This window comes from Quercus robur, chromosome 4 (genome assembly GCF_932294415.1).
Source record: "Quercus robur chromosome 4, dhQueRobu3.1, whole genome shotgun sequence".
NCBI lineage: Eukaryota > Viridiplantae > Streptophyta > Magnoliopsida > Fagales > Fagaceae > Quercus > Quercus robur.
The window spans coordinates 8,331,496-8,339,218 of NC_065537.1; positions in this window are offsets into that span (position 1 = coordinate 8,331,496).

Below are 7,723 nucleotides of genomic sequence, written 5' to 3' on the forward strand. Positions count from 1 at the left end.
GACTCATATTAACATGAACTCTTAATCCTGAGAGAATAATGGACTTGATCATGGAATATAGGTTGCTTTGATATATCAGGAGTAAGATCTAAAGTAACGGTCAAAATCTCAGTATGTTGGGCAGCCACATTTAGTGTTGATGGAACATATATTCTCAAGATGGAATTCATAGTCTCCTAACGGAGATATAATATATTCCCTTGAGATAAGTTTAATGGGTTTAGTTATTTAGAGAGTTAGGCCTAACCACTTTAGTAAGTAGTTACTAAAGTATATATTTATGAAATTAGATTTCATAAATATATGATGAATAACTTAAAAGGATTAAATCGGATACTCAAGGATTAAGATATAGTAATTTACAAAGTGGCAGTCTACTTTTATGACTTTGTATTACTACGAATATTTTATGAAGGGGTTGCATGTACAATAAAGTCTTGAGATATAATTTATAGATAAGACCTAGAGTGCAACTACATTTATATAGTGGTATTAAATATAGTTAATGGTAACTTTGGACTTGTCAAGAGTTGACAGAAAAGCCCAAGGCCCATTGGAGCTAGTGTTTTATTGGTCCCTTTTGGTCCCACTCCAAGCCACCTACTAGAGCCCAATTGGAAAGGCCCAAAAGGCTAGCCCAATTAGATCATCAGTTATAAAGAAAGAAACATATAGAATTTAGTAACGTACATTTTGCATGAAATGGTGTATGTGAGTGTTGGACACTCTCGAATTCTCTCTTGAACATTTCATATAATTGATTGAGAGACCACAAATCTTGGGCGTTAATGGAATTGGAGTGAAGATTAAAAGTGTTCCCAAGTGCTTACAATCTTTGTTTTGAAATTCACCACACCAAGGTACACTCTCTTATTCTTAAATTTTGAAATTTACATAGAGCATATTATCAATTACGAATGAAGTAGATCCGTTATTTTTCCACTGCGCACATGCATTTTTCCATCAAAAACTTATCTAGCATAAGTGATATGCAAAACATGACAAGTGAACAAGAGTGTGCATCAAATATGCATGTGGTGTGCATATGTGATGCATGATCAAGGCATGACTAAGCACATTTGGGTCAAAGTGTGTAAAACACACAACCAATGATCAAAACATTATAAACATGCACAATCATGGTAATCCCCAAAGTTTGGTACTCATCGGAGTCCAAACCAACATTAAAATGCCATTTGGGCATTTTATCAAATACTTGGTATGCACCAACACAACTAACATGTAAGCAATGCATGAACATGTGTAAATCTTGCCTAAATACATGTTAAAATGCCATAAGGGCCTAATACAAACACAATCAAACCAAATGGGACAGATCCCAATCAAGAAAATTGAAAAAAATTTGCACAAAAATAAAGTTTCCCAACCCTTTCAAAAATATACCCAACATATGAGAAAAACGAGAATCTAAGGTTTAACCAAAGAAATTAAAGAGAAAAGAATGGTTAAACATACCTTAGAAAAGACTTTGAGTAGCTTTCACAGGTTTTTGAGAGAAAATATATTTAGGGTTGAGAGAGACTCGAGGGAGGCAAAGTGTGTATGTTTGAAAAACTGTCCATTCAGCCCTTTAAAAACTAAATACACGCGTTTTTTGTGGGTTAGCTTCTTGCGAAGTTACTCATGAAAAATGCCACTGAAGTACAAAACTTTTGCCAACCTCATTTTCGTGGGAAGAGCTTACTCGCGAAGCTTCTTGCGAAAATGCCTTTGAAGGATTTTGTTTTTGCTAAAATCGTGAAATATGCAATATGAACAAAAACTCTAAACACAAAAGCATAAAAAAACTTTCAAAAATATATAAATTCTCAAAAATCTTTTTGGGTTTGATCGACAAGCAATTGAGTATACACATCACATTTGAACACGTACACAAATGAAATAAGCATTCGTTGAACATTAGACTTGTGTGTTGTGTGTGTGGATCAAGTATGAACTAGTCTATAGTTTAGTATGAAACTTCAATGATTAATTCAATCAAGTCATACACGACTAGTATGAGGTCAAGTGACCTATCTCACTTGTAGAAATGAGCATAAGTGACCCCTCACCAATGTGATTACACTTGATTGAAACCTTTTTGTTTTGCTTCCATTTTACATACTTTTGATCAAAACAACTCAAATTTTTAAGAATCGATGCCATAAACATTTTGAATGAACTTTGACAATTTAGCCTTTGGCTTTGGCATCATACAATTTAGTACAAATTGCTTTCCCTTTTTCCTAGTCAAATACTAGTACGTGTGATGGCTTTTTGAGCTCAAAATTCTCTTTTTGAGATTGATATTTGTGGAGCTCTTGAAAAAAGAAAAAAAAATGTGAGGAGATATATAGGCACAAGTCTACACATGTATCAAGATCAAGCAAGTCTATTGACCAATCATTCATGACAAGTTTGAAGATCTATTTACAACAATCAAACGTAGATTTCTAGATGTCGTTCACACTTAGAAAATGTGCATACATAACAAGCTAAGCTTGTAAATGCACTACGCCATTAGTACGAAGCTATTAAGCCAAACTTATATGTGATATACACAACACAAGTGATCATACTTTTTGGAGATTTTTCAATTTTTATGGGTTTTTGAATTTTTTAACACACTAAAAAATGGAACATGAAAAGTAAGATTAACAAAAACAACAAGTACAAAACAAACTTGAAAAGAAACATGCTAAAACGAAAAACATAAGCGAACAATCAACCAAACAATGTCACAACATATCGAAAGAATTGATGTATGGACATGTTCTAATGCTCATGCATTTGTACCCTTCTTCACCCACACGGCACGTGCATTTGGGGTGATATCTCTAGAGGATTGGGTACTTGAGTTGTGATTATCAAACCATTAGGTGAAGCTTGCCAAACAGTTAGTGATGGTGTCTATTATTTTCATCACATCACTCAAATAGGGATCAACTTCTCGACCTTTTGATTGCTTGATGTTCCAATTCCCCTTTTCCTGTCCTCTTAGCCTTTGAGAATTTGCTTTCTTCAATGTGTGAAGTTTATAGCAATTAGGTCTTGTGTGTCCTCGGATTCCACAATGGTGGCAAAAGTGTTTGATAGGCCAAGAATGTATTGACTCCTTGTGATAAATTAACCAATTAATTAGCCAAGTTAATTAATTAATTCAATTTGCATGCAATAAGTATGGTAGCACAAACAAATCACTAACTAAGTTAAAGTGCAGCAGAAAATAAATTGACATGGTGATTTTTTTACAGATGGGGAAAACCTACATGGCAAAAACCTCACCTGGTGATTTTAAGCTCACCACTCTCGAGAATTCACTATTATCACAACAAGCGGTTACAAGTAAATGAATCCTAGTATCTTATACCAACCTATAGTTGAACTTTTACCCCAATACCCAATTGGACTTGTTCTATAGTGACAATCTCTCCTTTTCAATGCACGCTCCCAGTATGTGACTAACCAGTTCGATGCACGGATCCCAGTACGCAGCTTACTCACCAACTAGAGAAAGATGTTGGCTGCAAAGTTCTTCAGTTCATCCACACGATGAAGATCATGAAGCTCCTTGGTTACAAAACCCTATGGTATACAAACACAGCAGCTTTTTGAATAGAAAGATGAACTAGGACATATGTCTCTGGTTCACAATATGCTTGTGAAAAACTTTTGTATTTAGTTGCATTAGCTATAACGGCCCTTAAAACAATCCTTATATATGTTTAGGGTTGTGAGAAAAGAAAGTTTAAACATCTATTCACGGATTGGAGTGAAATCAGATCTGAAAAACTGATTTTCATAAACTTCGATAGATACCCTGTCTATCGAGCTGCTGTCGAGCATCGGGCTTAAACAGCCTTTTAAAACTCGATAGATACTAGCTGTCGAGCATTAAAACACAGCACTTCTTCACTTGATTCTTGGACAGATTCGCATTGCTTTAACACTTAAACTTGAAACCTTATTCCTTGAAGTATTAAACACATCCTAGATTTACCCAATTACAAGTAAAGTGCGTTTTGTCAAAGGATTAACTAATTCTATATTGACATATGTTCCTAACATGATTCACATATGTCCTAACAGTGTTGAACTTGAGGACCTCTTTAAGACTTCAGAAGTTTGGCCACAAATGGATTTTGAGGTTTTATCACAACCTTTTGAGCAGTTCCATTTGGCTTCTTCTCAACCTTCACATTCTCAACACTTGGAGTCGTTATCATTGGTTCCTTAGCTTTAACAAAATTCATCTCCTTAGACTCATTGGTGCTAGAACTAATTTCTCTGGTGTATCCTAAGCCACTTTTATCAGAAAAAGGCTTTTGATGTGCAAGCACTTCGTCAAGCTTCTTGGAGGCAACCCGCTTCACTTTAGCATTAGCTTGAATCACTTCAAGCTTAAGAAACTTGATCTTGAGTAGGCTTCGGTTAGTTCTTCATTTATCGCCTCAACTTCACACTTTGTTTCTTTGTACCTCATGAGTATGCTCTTGTAGTCTTGTTCAGCTTTCTTCATTTTTCTAATGGCTGCTCTAGCCACTCTAGCTTACTCTTTGGTCTTCTCGAGAAGAGAATTATAAGATTCTTATAATCCCTTTGTTCCTTCATCTTCATCAAAGGTTTCTTCCCCAATTCCCATAGACTCTACTCCGGTGTACTCACGAGTTCTTCCACTAGAAGGCTCCAATCTTTCGAAGAGTCCATGGGTACAATGGCCATAAACGCGAAGTAGTTTCCTTCTCCGTCAAACTTTCTTCCGAATCTGAATTGGAGCTATAAGGGTAGTTGCAAAAACTTTACCCTTTGCTTTCAAATATGTGGGGCATTCTTTCTTCACATGCCCATGCCCTTTGCACTCAAAGCACATGACAACTTGAGATGGAGAAGAATCTTTGGAATCCTTCTTCTTGAAGTCTTTCTTATCCTTCTTGAAATTTGAGAATTTTCCCTTCTCAAAAGACTTCCAATCCCTCTTGAAGTTTAAGAACTTACGAGAGTTCTTAGCAAGGTACGCCACTTTTTTTTCAACCTTATCTTCATCCGAGGAGTCTTGAGCTTCCAATCTCTCATTGATTGTCTTGAGAGCAAGAGATTTGCGCTTCCTTTGTGATGGTAGAGATAGCTTATAAGTTTGAAGAGAACTAATGACTTCTTGAATTTTAATCTCATTAAGGTCCTTGCTTTCTTCGATGGCAATAACCTTTGCATGAAAGCTCTCCGACAATGATCGCATAATCTTCCTCATAATCTTGGAGTCCTCCGTCTTTTCTCCCAAGTTGAATTTGCCAATCACCACTTCATTTAGCTTCCCATAAAATGAGTCGAATGACTCGTCTTCACTCATCTTCAACTCCTCGAAGCGTGTGGTAAGCATTTGCAACTTGGTGTCCTTCACCGTTTTGGTGCCTTCATAGGTCATCTCCAAAATTTGCCATGCCTCCTTGGCAATTGTAACATAGGAGATCCTGTGAAACTTGTCAGGTGAGACACCATGAAAAATAGCATTTAAAGCCTTGCTATTAGCATTAGCTGCCGCAAGGGCTGCCTTATCCCAAGTGGATTTGGTAGCCTCCAGCCTAGTCCATCCTATCTCAACGGCATCCCAAATACTATCATCAATAGAACATAAAAATGCATGCATATGCACTTTCCAAAAGGCGTAATTGCTCCCATCAAAGTAGGGAGGTGCATTGAGGGATTGAGATTGATCTAGCTCAAGTGGGGTCTAGGATCACACTTAGGTAATGAAACCACAACAAGTGAATCCGCTTTGATACCAATTGAAAGCTCGAAATTATGTGAAAACACAAGAGTTTGTTTAGACTCCCAATTATAAGTTACGGCTCGGTTGTTTTTACTCTAACTTAAACTAAGTGCGGATTAAGAGTAAATGCGAGAGAACAAACAATAAAGCTACTCTAAGCCATATTCATCAAATATCAACAATAAAATGCAAGCTAAAAGAGTAGGGAAGAAGGATGCAAACACAAGATAACATCGAGACGTGTTATCAAAGAGAAAACCGAAGAACTCGACAAAAAACCTCTCCGCCACCCTTCAAGCGGTAAATCGATCCACTAGAGAATAAGTTGGAGTATACGAATAACAAAAGACCCTCCAAGTCTGGTCTACCCCATGTACTTGAGCCCTCCAAGCTCCTGCTACCAACTGACTTGATGAAGCCTTGTCTTCTCTAGCTTTCTGGATCATGCAATTTAGCCCGATTGCATCCACCAATGATTGGCTTCTTCCAATACTTCTCAACAGCACCAAAACCTCACTTTACACTCAGATTAGGTGTGGTAAGTGTTTGGGTTATCAACCTCTCAAGGATATGGATATGGAGAGGTAGGAGTAGAGGAAAACCACAAAGGATTGTGTAGATGATTGTGGGTATGACAATCTCTAGCTCTATAGGATAATTTCTAGGGTTTTTTCTCTGAAAGCACTCCTTACAATATGTGGGTAATGAGGGTATAAATAGTGTGGGTGAAGACATGGTGGAGCAGATATGTCAAAATAGCAAAACAGAATGTTTTGAGGGTATTTCGCAGGAAGGCCTTACCCACGAATTACTCGCGAAAACCAGCTGTCATGACTCTTCGCGTTCTAGTCATGTGCTCTGCACGTGGCTCACTTCGTGGGATAGCTTCTCACGAATCTTCTCGCGAAATCCACTTGGTCTTCATTAAAAGCTTGAGTCTTCACACTCTCTCTCACACAAAACCTTTACAATAAAATCTCACATAAAATACAGGGTAAATATGATTGAACATAATTACAATTAAATTTGGCACGAAATTAAAGTAAACACAAAATAGTTGTATATAACAACTTTACAAAAACTGTGTGTCAAGTTGCATTGTTTTTCACAACTTCCATTATAATTGTTGTATTAAGCAGAATGCTGATGTAGTTTTCAGTATTCAGCTTCAATATCTCAATGTCTCGACATTAACTTGTTATGGATTATACTTTCCAAACTCGCATGCAGGCTGGCAAGATAATTTGGTCATTTGTTCTATATGTGTCTTGCATCCTGATTTAAGATCATGATTGCTTAAATCGTACCTCAGATTCACACTAGGTAGAAACTCAATTTTATTGAGTAATCTCTAGTTTTAAACTGTTGCGTTTTCCTTAAAATGTGATTTTCATTGATTGAACGCAAAAGTAGAGATTAAACTATGAAGGTCTATTGCTGGGTGATTTTTATTATATAACATTACAACCTGATAATTTAAATCATCATTTCATCAGTTTGGGTTCATTGATAAAACCATGACAGCTATGCCAATTGGAAAAATAGGCCCAGACTGTGATTCCTACATTCCTTTCAATCTTGGTATGATGATTATCTTAAAGCAAAGCAACTAGGGCCATTTTGAGGGAGTTTACTCAAAGTGTGTTGTTAATTTGTTATAGAACATGGAATCAAACTGATATTGAAGAAAACATTGTTAAACTAATACTGGAAACAAATATTTTAATAAGGAGACTGATCATGATGGATTTCATCAGGTCATCCATCGGTTCCTATTGCTACATTCTCCTTTACATATTTCTTTTTTCTTAAACAAAAAATTCTAATGTAGGTGGGATATGATTTTATGGTCAAACCTAAAGTGATAAACATATAGTAATTGTTAACATTTGCAGTTTGCATAACAAATTACAAAACCACCAATGGAAATCCTACTATAGTACTGCTAGTGCTAGT